Source organism: Bombina bombina, chromosome 4, assembly GCF_027579735.1.
Source record: "Bombina bombina isolate aBomBom1 chromosome 4, aBomBom1.pri, whole genome shotgun sequence".
NCBI classification, from domain to species: domain Eukaryota; kingdom Metazoa; phylum Chordata; class Amphibia; order Anura; family Bombinatoridae; genus Bombina; species Bombina bombina.
In genome coordinates this window covers 1080549866-1080565834 of record NC_069502.1, presented here as the reverse complement: position 1 = coordinate 1080565834, position 15969 = coordinate 1080549866, and the positions used below count along the sequence as shown (strand labels likewise).

The 15969-nt window shown below is 38.8% G+C and overlaps 1 protein-coding gene across 3 annotated transcripts in view; it reads left to right on the top strand.

Annotated features, from left to right (window-relative positions):
* Positions 1-446: 446 nt before the first annotated feature.
* SOCS5 (suppressor of cytokine signaling 5) overlaps positions 447-15969 on the top strand; it is a 41026-nt gene continuing 25503 nt past the window's right edge. For 2 of the 3 annotated variants that reach the window (XM_053712250.1, XM_053712248.1), the window contains exon 1: positions 447-706. The gene's annotated coding sequence lies outside the window, so the exon portion shown is untranslated. The remainder of the gene's footprint in view (positions 707-15969) is intronic. The other variant, XM_053712249.1, reaches the window with a different exon arrangement.

Genomic DNA, 15969 nt, shown 5'->3' with positions numbered 1-15969 from the left:
ATTATGGATTCAAGTCAGAACTAATTGAATTTTGAGGTTACCATTACTTTGTTCACCGTTTCAACTTAGTCCTAAAAAGAAAGCTTTGCTATTTTTTATGTTTATTTTTTTAAATAAACAAAGCACACGAAATGCGAAACTTTGTTATGACTAAATATGCTAAATGTTTAACGGTGACAATAAATCAGTGGCTTCAGTGAGTGACATTCCTTTAATGCAGATTGACAGCTCTTAGTGCTACCGGGTTACTGCTCACAATCTCCACCAAACTTGGTCCTGTCTCCGCCCTTGCTGTACGTGGTTGGCAGCCAACAATGATTCTATTGGCTGTTCTGAGCAAATTGAGCCATGCTGTATTAGCCTGCTTGCGTTCTGATTAGTGGAAGAGGCAGTGCTTTTGTTGTGATTGGTGGAGTCTGGCTGTCAGTCTCACCTGTCTGTTCCCCTTCATTATTTTCCGTCGCGGTCGGTCAGTGAGATGCTGCGCTGCATAATGTCTGCGGAGTAGTTGGTTGTAGACAGCGCGGATCAGTGGACGGGGCGGATTGGAGTGCCAAGTTACACACACTATAGCCAGAGGGAGGTTCAGGAAGTCGGATTCCGCTGCAGTAAGAGACCAGGTCGTGAGGTCTTCTCAGCGCCGCACCGAGGATGTGTCAGAGCAGCCGGCTGGGGAGATTGTCAGCTAGCGCCGACCACATCAGCGGTACGTAAGAGCGCAGGAGTGCGGCCCTCAGCCTTTTGTTCCACTCTCAGTAGTCCCTGATAGAATTGCTCGAACCGCTCGCCGAACTATATCCGGTGTGCGTTAAAGAGCCTCCCTTTGCTCTTTCAGTGATAGACTATATAGATACTGTATACCTGTTATCTGATATCATTTAAATATAAACTCTACCATTTTGAATTCCAGTGGTGTTTAAAGCAGTAGAAAAACACAAAGTCCAGTGTTCTACATATACTGGGAATAGTATTTGTGTGTATATGTGTATATATATATATATATATATATATATATATATATATATATACTATATATATATATACACAACACACTACAGATTTTTAATGAACTTGCTAGTTAACCCATAGTATACTACTAGCTCATATACACACACTACACACACACACACACATGTGTATTAGCTAGTAGTATACTATGGGTTAACTAGCAAGTTCATTAAAAATCTGTACTGTAAATGTGTGTATGTGTAATTAATAAATATATATATATATATATTCTACATTTCCATGGCAATCTTTTTGTAATTTTCTTATACACAGGGTGCACAATAAATAGACAAGACTAATAGCACAACTTAAGTGTCTTGAGGAATGCTACTTTTAAAGAATCCTTTCTTATTGTTTGCAAATATTCTTTATATATCTTGTATTTTTTACCATGAAAAACATACTATGGTTTGAAATGTAAGAGCTTATATATCTTTTTTGATTACAGTAAGCAAAGCCTAATGCATAACAAGGTGTAATATGGTCACAAGCCCTTAGCTATGTTGCTTTATTCTTTATCCACATACAGTATTTATGGACTTACCATTCTGTCACTATATCAGTGTAGCTTTTATGTGTAAACTTGCCAATTGCTCTCAATCAATACTGTGTATGTTTGGAGATATTATTAATATATACAGAGAGCCTCTAGAATTTTACCCCTAGCTCCAAACTTTTTGGGTTATTCTTCATATATCTATATACAAATACATTGTTTGGCTCTTAGGCATAGCTGCTACATTTTATTTTACTGTCTCCTAATTGTAACGTAACATAGTCTGAGATGTTGACTACAAAGGCCACTCTTGTTCTGTAGGTTTACAGTTATCTACATTTTGATATAAGTAGAATCATATTATCTCACTGTTAATTTACAGATTGTGGTACATTCTTCTTTCATTTTTATAACATTACATTTATCTATATTGAATGTAAAATCAGTAGGAAAGGAGAATTTTTTTTCGTTTTTGTATTTGATATCTAGATTCAGCTGTTTTACATATAATTTTAATACATTGTTGCTCATCATTTCATAGAGAATGTATCAGCATCAATTGTGTGATGAAATTGCACCTTTTGATACTTTAAAATGCAGATCGACAGTTGGGCCCTAGAGTGGACCTTAAAGTGAAAGTAAAGAATGAAGCACCTCTATACCGCAACGCAAACTACATATAAAAATAACTAGAATTTAGTTCATGATTTTTTTTTTATATGATCGAATAAGCTTACAATGGTACCTTTCAATCTAAATATTTATTTCGCCGTCTCTATGCCCAGATTCCAAATTTTATATTATTTAAAAATTATGAATTTTGATTTTTACTATTCTTATTGGTCCCCCAGTGGCGTCTGAATATCCTCACTTAACGCCCCCAACTTCAGCTACACATGCGCATTATCCACAACAGGCAAACATGATCGCAAATAGTTACATCGGATCAATCAGAATTTTAGTTTACCATTTTTAAAGCATGCGCAATGGATGTAGCTGCACGGGAGCGCGCACGGATAAACACGTAAGAGCAGGTGGGACCACTCATTGAAATATAGCTAGACCAGAAAATCTGTGGGGTGGGGGGGGAGGAACATAATGACGGTACGTCTAAAAATAGTAAATACATAAAAAATAATGAATAAAAAAAAAAAAAAGTTAGCAACTGCATAGAATAGAGTGTTAAATGAGGAATCCATTACATTATTTGTGTGAACATTTACTTCCACTTTAAAGACTTTTATATTCTCTAGAGCAGTGGTTCCCAATCAATCAGCAGCGATCTCCCATTAATGCATTGCTGCCCCTGAGCCTACCTAGGTATGGTTTTCAACTAAGGATGTCAAGAGAATGAAGCACATTAGATAACACAAGTAAAACTGGAAAGTAGAGTAAAATCACAGCTCTGACTCATGAAATAAAAGTTTTGGGTTTTATGTTCCTTTTAAGCTTATTGTAAGGGTTATATTTAATGAGTATCTGTTTTGAAAAAGGTTGTCCTACACTAATTTTAAATTGTCCTTATAGGGGCATGGACAATTTTAAAATATACTTTCATCAAATGTAAACTGTTATTAAACTTCTTTCTCTTGATATCCTTTTGTTAGGCTCCTTTCCATGAGATCATACTTCGGCTCACACGTGTCTTTGTCTTGAGAACTCTTAGTTATAACAATATTACAAACATTATTGCCATATAATGCTGGTGTATATTCACCAAAATAGCCTTACAGAATGCCAGCAGCCATTTAGCAACAGTGCCTGAACCATGGCTTAAAGAGAAATAGTACTCCAATTTATATATATATTATACTGTGTATTTATGTATACACACACATACAAATTAGAAAAGTTTGGGGTTTCATGTACCATTTTTTTTTTTTTTTTTTTTTTTTTTTAAAAAAGGACATGATACCCCCAATTTTTTTTTTATTTTTTTTTTACAATTCAGATAGAGCATACCATTTTAAACTAATTTTTAAATTGGCTTCTTCTATCAATGTGCTTCTTTGTCTTGGTTTCTGCTGCTGAATGAGCAGCAATGCACTACTGGGAGCTAGCAGGACACATTGTGTGAGCCAATGACACAGAGTTATATATCAGCAGCTAGCTCCAGTAAGTGTGTTGCTGCTTATGTATGCTCTTCATCAAAGGATAACAAGAGATGGAAGGAAAATGAGATAATAGTATATGGAAAATGTAAGAGCCAGAAATCAATTTGGGTTTACATGTATGTATAACAGGACGACATGCACAATATTCAAATTGAATTGCATTAATAGATCCTTGCTTGTGGGGTTTGTTAGATGTTGTGTGTATATAAAGGATATAATGTGGCTACCTTTTGAACTGCATTGGAAGGGACTATGCCACTTGTAGCTGAAATAAGGTGGTCAGATGCCCCCTTAGTAAGCAGTCAGTTCATAACATTGACGTTCTTCTTGGATTTCCGAAATCCACTGTTGCAAGTGTTTCTCACTGATGGAGAGCAGATCGTTCCACTATGAGGCCATACAGAGAGTGATCTTGCCCAAACAAAAGCTTACTGGGAAATGAATGCACATCCCTCTGCCACAAATCTGTCTGGCAACACTGCAGGAACCTCTGGAACAGCTCTTTGCACCAGAATAGTCAATTGGGAACTGCATACTTGTTACCATGCTTAAATAGCTGTGCACAGGCCCGCCATCCTTTCAGTGCCATACGTCCAGTGTCTAACCTTTGTGATTATGTATGCAAGTTTTTATAGATATACAATTTTCCTTTTTTTTTTTTTTACGGTTACTAAAGTGCCGCTCGGGACCACAAAGTCACACAGCTGGGTCTTTGCTGGGATTAAACGCATAGCTTTGCAGCGTCACTAGAAAAAAATGTCATGTTTAAACGAATTGGAGAATGTCATTTTATCACTGTAATGTATCAGAAATTAGAAGATGGTCTTGTTTGGGCATGACATTTTATTGGAAATCGGCTGTTCTGTTGACTGCATTGTTCCTACAGTCAAGTTTGGAGGGGAACTGTGATGTGGCGCTGTTTGAGGATTTTTTTTGCATCTTCAGCAAGATGTGCTGTATCAGTACTTCGGCACAGATTCCTGATAGTTTCAGCAAGATTAGGAACCTTGCTATACTGCGATGTCATTTCAGACCTGGCAGCAGTATTTGCGACTGTTGGATTGACTGTCTGCAATTCCAATCTATATCCAAAAATCATTTCAGTGAGAAACCCAAGTTTTGTGTGTGTGTGTTTTGGTCAGCTAAATTTAAAAAAAATGGTTTCTCCTTAAAGGGACACTGTACCAAATTTTTTATTTTGTGATTCAGATAGAGCATGCAATTTGAAGCAACTTTCTAATGTACTCCTATTATCAAATTTTCCTTCATTCTCTTGGTATGTTTATTTGAAAAGCAAGAATTTAAGTTTAGATGCCGGCCCATTTTTGGTGAACAACCTGGGTTGTCCTTGCTGATTGCGGCAGCACCCAATAAACAATTGCTGTCCATGGTTCTGAACCACCAAATTTGCTGGCTCCTCAGCTTAGATGCCTTCTTTTTCAAATAAAGATATCAGAGAACAAAGAAAAATTAATAGAAGTAAATTAGAAAGTTGCTTAAAAATTGCAATGCTCTATCTGAATCACAAAAGAAAAAAATTGGGTACAGTGTCCCTTTAATGATTCCTTAATCCTTCTAGATTGTAAATTCCCATGGAATAGGGCCCTCAATTCCTCCTGTATGTGTTTGTAAAAAAAAAAAAAAATCTTGTCTCTTACAAGTTTGACATCATTTGTTTTATTTACATTAATTGTACCCCATGGAAAGCGCTGCCCGAATATGTGGTGCTTCCAAATAAAATATAATAATGTGTTCCACTTACTTGGTATACCAGCTGCAATAGTTTAGAGTATAGAAAATTGTTCTTTTGGGTATATGTTTGCATATGAAATGGCTGTCTCTGGTAAATGAAACCACAACGTTTTACAATGGGTTGATCTTGTAGGGAGAGAATACTTTATTATTTTATTGTCAAATTATTTACACCAAAGTCGTTCTTATATTCTTTGACTCAAAGTCCAATATTAAGGCCCTGATGATCAAAAGTTCCAGCGATATCGAGCGAGCAACAAAATATTCCAAGCTGCTGACATCATTATTTAAAGGCAGCATCTCCAAGAGGCGTTTTAACAATACATCCCAATGGGTGGCGATGCTAATGATATATTCCAACCAGCATCGCCACCAAAAATAACGATGTATAGTAAAGGATCCCTTTGAAAAAATAGCACTGAGCCTAAAAATATACTATTTACCCCCTCTATGTTGTATCTGCCTTTATTGACCCTTGGAGGGAGTGATCACCTTTGTGCTGTGAGCTGGAGCACTGAGTCTCCAGAACGCGCCCTACCAGCACAACAGAGTGCTGCCGCATATTGTGAGTAACCCTGTATGGTGAATTTACAAGTGCTCATTTGGCTACTTATATGCACATGAAGCGCCCTCTGCTTTGTTCATCTAGGATTCTCATTACTCTTTTGTGAAGTAAGGAGAGGAGCTGCAGCTGGATTGTGCATCCCTGAAGGAACCCAAAGAAGGAGGCAAAACGGACAAGAATCTAAATACTTTTCTAGTATTTACTACATGTACATATCATCCAGATACTCTCATTTCTAATCTGCTTTAAGTCTACCTTCTCTTGATTTTTCTTTGTGATTTTTGTTTTTGAAATATTCAATATTTTGTTTGAATATTTGTGTGTTTTTTATTTTATCTTTTTTTTTTTTTTTTTTTTTTTTTTTTAATTATTGCCTTGTATATTCAGTGATCTTTACGCAGTATTTTCTCCAAACCCACATTGATAGATATGTCAGTCTTTACGATCTAGCACCCCCCTAGAGAGACTCTGTGCTCTTAGAACTTAAAGGCCAGTAATGCCATAATTAGACATTCATTTTAGGCAGAACATAGATACAATTTTAAGCAATTTTCTAATTTCCTTCTATTATTTAATTGGCTTCCTTCTCTTTTTATCCATTGCTGAAAGGTTTATCTAGGTAAGCTCAGGAGCAGCAAATAACCTAGGTTCTAGCTGCTGATTGGTGGCTGCATATATATACTGATTGTCATTGGCTCACCCATGTGTTCAGTTAGAAACCAATAGTGCATTGGTGCTCCTTCAACAAATGATACCACGAGAATGAAGCAAATTTAATAATATAAGTAAACTGGAAAGTTGTTAAAGCTGTTTATTATTGTATGTTCTACTAAATCATGAAATACATTTTTTGGGGTTTCATGTCCCCTTTTTAAAGGCGATATGAAACAACCCCTCCCAAAACATCTTTCATGATTAAGAGCATGCCATTTTAAACAAGTTCCCTAATTTTACTTCTAGTATCAAAGTTTTTGTTCCATTGGTATCTTTTGTTGAAAAGCAGGGAGGTAAGGTAGGAGCGCTATATGACTGCAGTTTTGCAATAATGTGATACATTTTTAAGAACCACTAGATGGCAGCACTATTTCCTGCCATGTATCTCTTCAACAAAGAATACCATAGGAAGCAAATTTAATCATTAGAAGTAATTGGGAAACTTTATTAGAATTGTCTGAATCACAAAAGAACATTCTGGGTTTCATACTCCCTTTTTAAGTTCAGAAATGTTTCAATATATGTAGGGAATCCATAGGCAAACATCTGCTATTTTCAAATGAGAAATAAGGTGAAGCAACTATTTGTAAACAACTTAACACACTCCAGTAGGTAAAATGGATAATTAGAGCACATTAAAAGGGAGAAAATACTAATGTACACTGTCCCGTTAACAGGCGTCCCAATTTAACAGTAATGCAGTGCCATGAAACCCAAATTTGTTTCTTTTGTGATTCAGACAGAGCATGGCAATTTAGTGCTTGGTCTGTATTACCCTTCTTTAGAATTGATTGTGCTTATAGTCTATGGATTTATTAGACTTTTTGTAGGGAGGCGAAGTACGGGGATCACCCAGTCCTTTTTGCAAGTATTAGTGCATTTGTACAATGAGAGACTAGATTGTGTCCCATTTCTATTTGGCCCTTTGGGGATTAACCATTTTCACTGTACAGGCACTAGTGGATAGTTACCCTATTTTGTACTGGCCTCAGCTTATATTGATTGTTAGATACATGATTTACTCATTCAATGGAGACCCCATTTAGTTTTAACTTACATTTTAATTATTGTAATAAATGTTAAGAGTCTTAGTATTTTTCCTGGACTGTAGAGTATAATACGTTTTTGGGTCTCTAAATTTTATAATTCTATTAAGTGTGTCTTGGGGATACTTTGTCTTTTTCTGTTCTAGCTTGCAGCACTTGTACGGAAGGCTGACATTCTTTGTTTTTACCGCACTGAATAAAGCACATATTGTTAAAGGACCACTCAATGCACTAGAATTGCATAATGAAAAGACAATGATTTAACACCTAGTCTGAATTTCAAATAAGCAGTAGATTTTTTTTTGGATTTTTTTTTTCTCTCATTTTCCGGCCCCTTGTAATCATGTGACAGACATCAGCCAATGGCAGACTAGTATACCTATACCCTGTAAACTTGTGCACATGCTCAGTAGGATCTTGTTCCTCAGAAAATGTGCATATAAAGACTGTGGCAAATTAATGGAAGTAAATTGTAAAGTGTTCTTAAGTCAAATAAAACTTTTATGATTCTGAAAGAACATGCGGTTTTGAGTGCCCCTTTTACTGCACTGTTTGGGGTACTGTGTAGTAGCAAGAAACACAGGTTGTGCTTGTCTGAGTAGCTTTTCATCTAAGTATCAAGTCTTCTGTCTGCTGCATCAGAAAGAATGTGTGGTATGCACTACATAATGCTTAAGAAGAATACACTTTCATAAAGATTATTGGTGACATTGTATAACTTTGCACCAAGCAAAGAAAAAAAGAAACTCCAGATTTTCATGTGGCAATTTGTTTCCTGCTAAGTAACTAGAAAACAGATATTGGGAAACGGATAGAGCTTTATCCAAACCCATTCTTCATATTAGCAATTTTTTAAATAGATTTGCACAGATTTTAGTGCGTTGCTATTGAACAAAAATAAACGTGGCAAGAAAAATAGCCAAGCTGCACAAAAGTTCCGCCTTCTTCCACGTTCGGAGGTGAACAAACCACCGAATGCACGTGTCTATTACAGATCAATATTTTAGAAGCCTTAAGGGACACATCAATATGTCTCTGTTAGACAATCAATCTATTTGCTAAAAATTCCCCCAAGCACAAATTTAGGTAAGATTGCCGAGTACTATTTGTCTGCTCCTTCTCCCCACACCCTCCCCACAGGTGCCTGTCTATGGTGTGACCTAAGAATACCTGTTGTTGTTGTTGTGTGTGTGTTTTTGTTTTGTTTTTTTTGGGCCACAAAAATGATGGCGCACAATGTTGTACTTTTTTTCTAGGGGTGCCAAAACTAGTGCAGGGGGGCGTCATATAACCCCTGGGGTTGCCATGGCCATTCCTGATCTAAAAATTTTGTATCACTAGATAAAGATATATATTTTTAATTAAACCAAAAGTTTCATACACCTTTTTGAATAAATGTTTTACTCAAATTATATTGTGTGGCTATCTTCATTAGTGGCGGTGGCACTGCTATTCTGAATAGTATTTTTACCAGTTAAAGGGACAGTATACACTAATTTTCATATAACTGTGTGTAATATACATTACTATAAAGATAAGATGCACTGATACTGGTATAAAACTGTTTAAAACTTAATTAGAAGCTCTCAGTTATCTCTTTTATAAAGGTGCTGGAAAGCCCACTGCAAGTGGGAAATATGACCTCCCCCTTCTTTTGCATATGAAAAGACCCTTTACACAAACAGGAGCAAAGCTGGAGAAGGTAGAGCTGGTGGTATCCCACATAACACTTTTTGGCTTGGTTAGGAAGTCGAAAATCAGAGCAATGTTATTTAAAAATAACCAAAACTATACATTAAAAAAAAAAAAACAAAACAAAAAAAACAAAACTTTATGGTCTACATAAATAGATCATCTACAAAACATTTATGCAAAGAAAAAAGGTGTATAATGTCTGTTTAAGGTAGATGGCACTGATATGTTTATGGAACCAAGGGGTTGTTAAAGGAAAAAGATATAGGGGAGCCACTGCCAGTGTGCATTTGCTCTTAGGTTAGTTAGTCGCTCTACTGAGTTGAAAGAGCCACTTGGCTCAAGTTGTAGGAGTTTCTTGCATTTGTCCACTCCTGTAGAGGGTAAGATATGTTCTATTCTAGGGGCTTTCAGTAAAGAACTTTGGTTACTCTTAAGGGAAAATTTCTAGCCGTGGTTTGTCTGAACTCTAGTAAGAATTCAAGCTTTTGCATAGATTAAACAATGGGTGGGACTAGTACATTTTTTGGTAACTGGAAAATAAACAACACGCACATACTTTGTAACTAACATCCTATGAACCATACAGAATGCTTGTCCTCCATTTGATTTTAAATGCAGATAAAAGAATATATTTGGCGTTTTTAAAGGGACAGTCAAGTCAAAAATAAACTTTCATGATTCAGATAGGGCATGTAATTGTAAACAACTTTCCAATTTACATTTTCTCTTGTAAGATGTATCGAGTCCACGGATTCATCCTTACTTGTGGGATATTCTCCTCCCCTACAGGAAGTGGCAAAGAGAGCACCCACAGCAGAGCTGCCTATATAGCTCCACCCCCAGTCATTCTTCTTTGCCTACTCTAAACTAGAAAGTGCAGAGCGAGTGTGGTGACAAAAATGTTAGTTTTTTGATTTCTCAAGCAAAAGTTTGTTATTTTAAATGGTGACGGTGTGTACTATTTACTCTATGGCAGAAAAGAGATGAAGATTTCTGCAAGGAGGATTATGATCTTAGCACTTTGTAACTAAGATCCACTGCTGTTTTCAGAAGGGCTGAAGAGTACAGGAAAACTTCAGTTGGGGGAACGGTTTGCATGCTAAGCTGCATATGAGGTATGTTCAGTTCTGTTTTTTCTAGGACAGACTGTGTTTTATTCTAGAAAAGGCTGGCAATATCCCCATGGGGAAAGGGTAAGCTGTATTCAGACACTTGGATAGGAATTTCAGCTTGCTTAAGGGCTCATTTGTTACTGGTGACACTGTTAGGGAAAAAAAACGTTTTTTGTTTGTTCAAGTAAATGATGCAATTATATCGTTTTGTTGAAGGGGTATTTGTGGCTTGTGTTAGGGTTTTCTAACCACATGGTTAATTTAGAGACACTCTAGTGTTTGTCTGTTAGGCCTCAAAACATTGAGTGAGGTGGGAGGGGCCTATTTTCACGCCTCAGTTGCTCAGTTTCTTTTCTTTAAGAGTCATCCAACTGCTCCTTCTGTGTTTGAGGGCTGTGAAGGAGGTTTTTTTTCCCCTCAAATCGTTCTGAGGGCAGGTAGGCGCCACAGCAGAGCTGTGGCAAGGTGCTGAAAGTCTTTTTTACCGGTGTTGACTTTTTTTTTTTTTTTTTCAACCCGGTTTTGCCATTAAGGGGTTAATTGTTTATTTGCATAGTTGTGCAAAGTTACTAAGGCTGTAAGATACTACTGTAAAAATTTCGTTAAGTTTACTGCTTTTTTACACTGTTTTGCAGAACTTGTGCAGCTTTTTTTTCTCTTAAAGGCACATTACTTTGATTACAGTGTTTTCCAACTGGTTTGTTACATTACGAGCCTGTTTAACATGTCTGATACCAAGGAGAATCCTTGTTCAATATGTTTGGAAGCCATTGTGGAACACCCTCTTAGAATGTGTCCCAAATGTACTGATATGTCTATAAATTATAAAGAACATATATTAGCACTTAAAAATAGAGCAATAGATGATTCTCAGTCAGAAGTAAATGAGGGTTCGCCATCTAGCTCTCCCCAAGTGTCACAACCCAAGACATGGCCACAGTTATGAATACAAACCCTCACTGAGGTTTTGTCCAACTGCCCTGGTTTACAAGGAAAGCGGGACAGCTCTGGGTCAAGGAAAATGCTGAGCCGTCTCACGCTTTAGTAGCCGTTTCTGATATACCCTCACAATGCTCTGAAGGGGTGAGGGGATTTGTTATCTGAGGGAGAATTTCTGATTCAGGAAAGACGCTTCCTCAGACAGATTCTGATATGACGGCCTTTAAATTTAAGCTTGTACACCTCCGCTTATTGCTTAGGGAGGTATTAGCAACTCTAGATGATTGTGACCCTATAAGTGGTCCCAGAGAAATTGTGTAAAATGGATAGATACTTAGAGGTTCCTGTTTACACTGATGTTTTTCCAGTCCATAAGAGGATTGTGAATATTATTGCTAAGGAGTGGGATAGACCAGGTATTCCGTTCACTCCCCCTCCTGTTTTTAAGAAAATGTTTTCCATACATACATACCATACCATAAGGGACTCATGGCAGACAGTTCCTAAGGTGGAGGGAGCTATTTCTACTCTGTCTAAGCCGTACAACTATACCTATCGAGGACAGTTGTACTTTCAAAGATCCTATGGATAAAAAATTAGAGGGTCTCCTGAAGAAAATTTTTGTTCAAGGTTTTTCTCTCCAACCTATTGCGTGCATTGTTCCCTGTAACGACTGCAGCTGCTTTCTGGTTTGAGGCTCTTCAAATGGAGACTCCATTAGAGGAAATTATGGACAGAATTAAGGCACTTAAGTTGGCTAATTCTTTTATTACAGATGCCGCTTTTCAACTGGCTAAATTAGCGGCAAAGAATTCAGGTTTTGACATTTTAGCACGCAGGCATTATGGCTTAAGTCCTGGTCTGCTGATGTGTCATCTAAATCTAAACTTTTGAACATTCCTTTCAAAGGTAAGACCCTATTCGGGCCTGAACTGAAGGAGATTATTTCAGACATCACCTAGAGGGAAAGGTCATGCCTCCCTCAGGGCTAGATCAAATAAGATGAGGGCCAAACAAAATAATTTTCGTTCCTTTCGGAACTTTTTAAGAGTGGTCCCGCTTCAGCTTCCTCTGCTACAAAGCAAGAGGGGAATTTTGTCCAATCCAAGTCAGTTGGAGACCTAACCAGGCTTGGAACAAGGTAAAACAGGCCAAGAAGCCTGCAGCTGCCTCTAAGACAGCATGAAGGGGTAGCCCCCGATCCGGGTCGGATCTATTAGGGGGAAGACTCTCTCTCTTCGCTCAGCTTGGGCGAGAGATGTTCAGGATCCCCTGGGCTTTAGAATTGTGTCCCCAGGGATATCTTCTGGAATTCAAGGGGGAGATTTCACATTTCTCAATTGTCTGTAAACAGACAAAGAGAGAGGCGTTCTTACGCTGTGTAGAAGACCTACATACCATGGGGTGATTCGCCCAGTCCCAAAGGAGGAACTGGGGCTAGGGTTTTATTCAACCTGTTTGTGGTTCCCAAGAATGAGGGAACTTTCAGACCAATCCTTGGATCTCAAAATTCTAAACAAGTTCCTCAAAGTTCCATCATTCAAGATGGAGACTATTCGGCCTATTTACCTCTGATCCAGGAGGGTCAATATATGACTACCGTGGACTTAAAGGATGCGTATCTACACATCCCTATTCACAGAGATCATCATCAATTCCTCAGATTCACCTTTCTGGACAGGCATTACCAGTTTGTGGCCTTTCCTTTCGGGTTGGCCACGGCTCCAAGAATTTTCACAAAAGTGCTAGGGTCCCCTTTCTGGCGGTTCTACGACCACGGGGCATAGCAGTGGCGCCTTATCTAGACGACATCTTAATTCAGGCGTCAACTTTCCAGCTAGCCAAGTCTCACACAGACATCGTGTTGGCTTTTCTGACATCTCAAAGGTGTAAGGTGAACATAAAAAAGAGTTCTCTCTTCCCTCTTACAAGAGTTTCCTTCCTAGGGACTCTGATAGACTCGGTAGAAATTAAAAATATTTCTGACGGAGGTCAGAAAGTTAAAACTCTAATCCACTTGCGAGCTCTTCATTCCATTCCTCGGCCATCATGAGGCACAGTGTATGGAGGTAATCGGACTCATGGTAGCGGCAATGGACATAGTTCCTTTTGCCCGTCTACACCTCAGACCACTGCAACTATGCATGCTCTAACAGTGGAATGGGGATTATGCAGACTTATCTCCTCAACTGCATCTGGACCAGGAGACCAGAGATTCTCTTCTCTGGTGGTTGTCTCAGGACCACCTGTCTCAGGGAATGTGCTTCCGCAGGCCAGAGTGGCTCATTGTAACGACAGATGCCAGCCTGCTAGGCTGGGGTGCAGTCTGGAACTCCCTGAAAGCACAGGGCTTATGGTCTCGGGAGGAAGCTCTCCTCCCGATAAACATTCTAGAACTGAGAGCGATTTTTCAATACGCTTCAGGCGGGGCCTCAGCTTGCTGTGGCCAAATTCATCAGGTTTCAGTCGGACAACATCACGACTGTAGCTTATATCAATCATCAGGGAGGAACAAGGAGTTCTCTAGCGATGATGGAGGTAACCAAAATAATTTGGTGGGCAGAGGATCACTCTTGCCATCTCTCAGCAATCCACATCCCAGGAGTAGAGAACTGGGAGGTGGATTTTCTAAGTCGTCAGACTCTTCATCCGGGGGAGTGGGAAACTCCATCTGGAGGTATTCGCCAGCTGATCAGCTATGGACACACCAGAATTGGATCTGATTTGCGTCTCTTCAGAATGCCAAACTTCCTCGTACGGGTCCAGGTCCCGGATCCCAAGGCGGTACTGATAGATGCTCTAGCAGTGCCTTGGTCCTTCAATCTGGCTTATGTATTTCCACCGTTTCCTATCCTTCTTCCACGTCTGGTTGCCAGAATCAAGCAGGAGAGAGCTTCGGTAATTCTGATGGCTCCTGCGTGGCCACGCATGACTTGGTATGCAGACCTAGTGGACATGTCCTTGGTTCCACCGTGGGACTCTGCCAATGAGGCGGGACCTTCTAATTCAAGGCCCGTTCACGCATCCAAATCTAATTTCTCTGCGTCTGACTGCTTGGAGATTGAACACATGATTTTATCAAAGCGTGGTTTCTCTGGAATCGGTCATTGATACCCTGATTCAGGCTAGAAAGCCTGTCACCAGGAAAATTTTATCATAAGATTTGGCGCAAATATCTTTATTGGTGTGAATCCAAAGGTTACTCATGGAGTAAGATTAGGATTCCTAGAATACTGTCTTTTCTCCAAGAAGGTTTGGAGAAGGGGATTATCTGCTATGTTCTCTTAAAGGTCAAATATATGCTTTGTCTATTCTACTTCACAAACGTCTGGCAGATGTCCCAGACGTTCAAGCATTTAGTCAGGCTTTGGTCAGTATCAAGCCTGTATTTAAACCTGTTGCTCCGCCATGGAGCCTAAACTTAGTTCTTAATGTTCTTCAAGTGAGTTCCGTTTTGAACCTATGCATTTCGTAGATATTAAGCTTTTATCTTGGAAAGTTTTGTTTTTAGTAGCTATCTCTTCGGCTCGAAGATTTTTTGAGCTATCTGCTTTACAATGTGATTCCCCTTACCTTGTTTTCCATGCAGATAAGGTGGTTTTACGTACCAAACCTGGGTTTCTTCCTAAGGTTGTTTCTAATAAGAATATCAATCAAGAGATTGTGGTTCCTTCTTTGTGTCCTAATCCTTCATCTAAGAAGGAACGTCTGTTGCACAATCTTGATGTGGTTCGTGCTTTAAAATTCTACTTACAAGCAACTAAAGATTTCCGTCAAACATCTTCTTGTTTGTTTATTCTGGTTAACGGAGAGGTCAAAGGGCTACGGCTACCTCTTTCCTTTTGGCTGAAAAGCATCATCCGTTTGGCCTATGAGACTGCTGGACGGCAGCCTCCTGAAAGGATTACTGCTCATTCTACTAGAGCTGTGGCTTCCACATGGGCTTTAAAAATGAGGCTTCTGTTGAACAGATTTGTAAGGTGGCGACTTGGTCTTCGCTTCATACTTTTCCCAAATTTTACAAATTCGATACTTTTGCTTTTTCGGAGGCTATATTTGGGAGACAGGTTCTACAAGCAGTGGTGCCTTCCGTTTAAGGTCCCTGTCTTGTCCCTCCCTTCATCCGTGTCCTAAAGCTTTGGTATTGGTATCCCACAAGTAAGGATGAATCCGTGGACTCGATACATCTTACAAGAGAAAACATAATTTATGCTTACCTGATAAATTTATTTCTCTTGTGATGTATCGAGTCTACGGCCCGCCCTGTTTTTTAAGACGGGCATATATATTTTTATTTTTAAACTTTGAGTCACCACTGCACCCTATGGTTTCTCCTTTTTCTTCCTAGCCTTCGGTCGAATGACGGGGGGGTGGAGCTAAGGGGGGAGCTATATAGGCAGCTCTGCTGTGGGTGCTCTTTGCCACTTCCTGTAGGGGAGGAGAATATCCCACAAGTAAGGATGAATCCGTGGACTTGATACATCACAAGAGAAATACATTTATCACGTAAGCATAAATTATGTTTTTT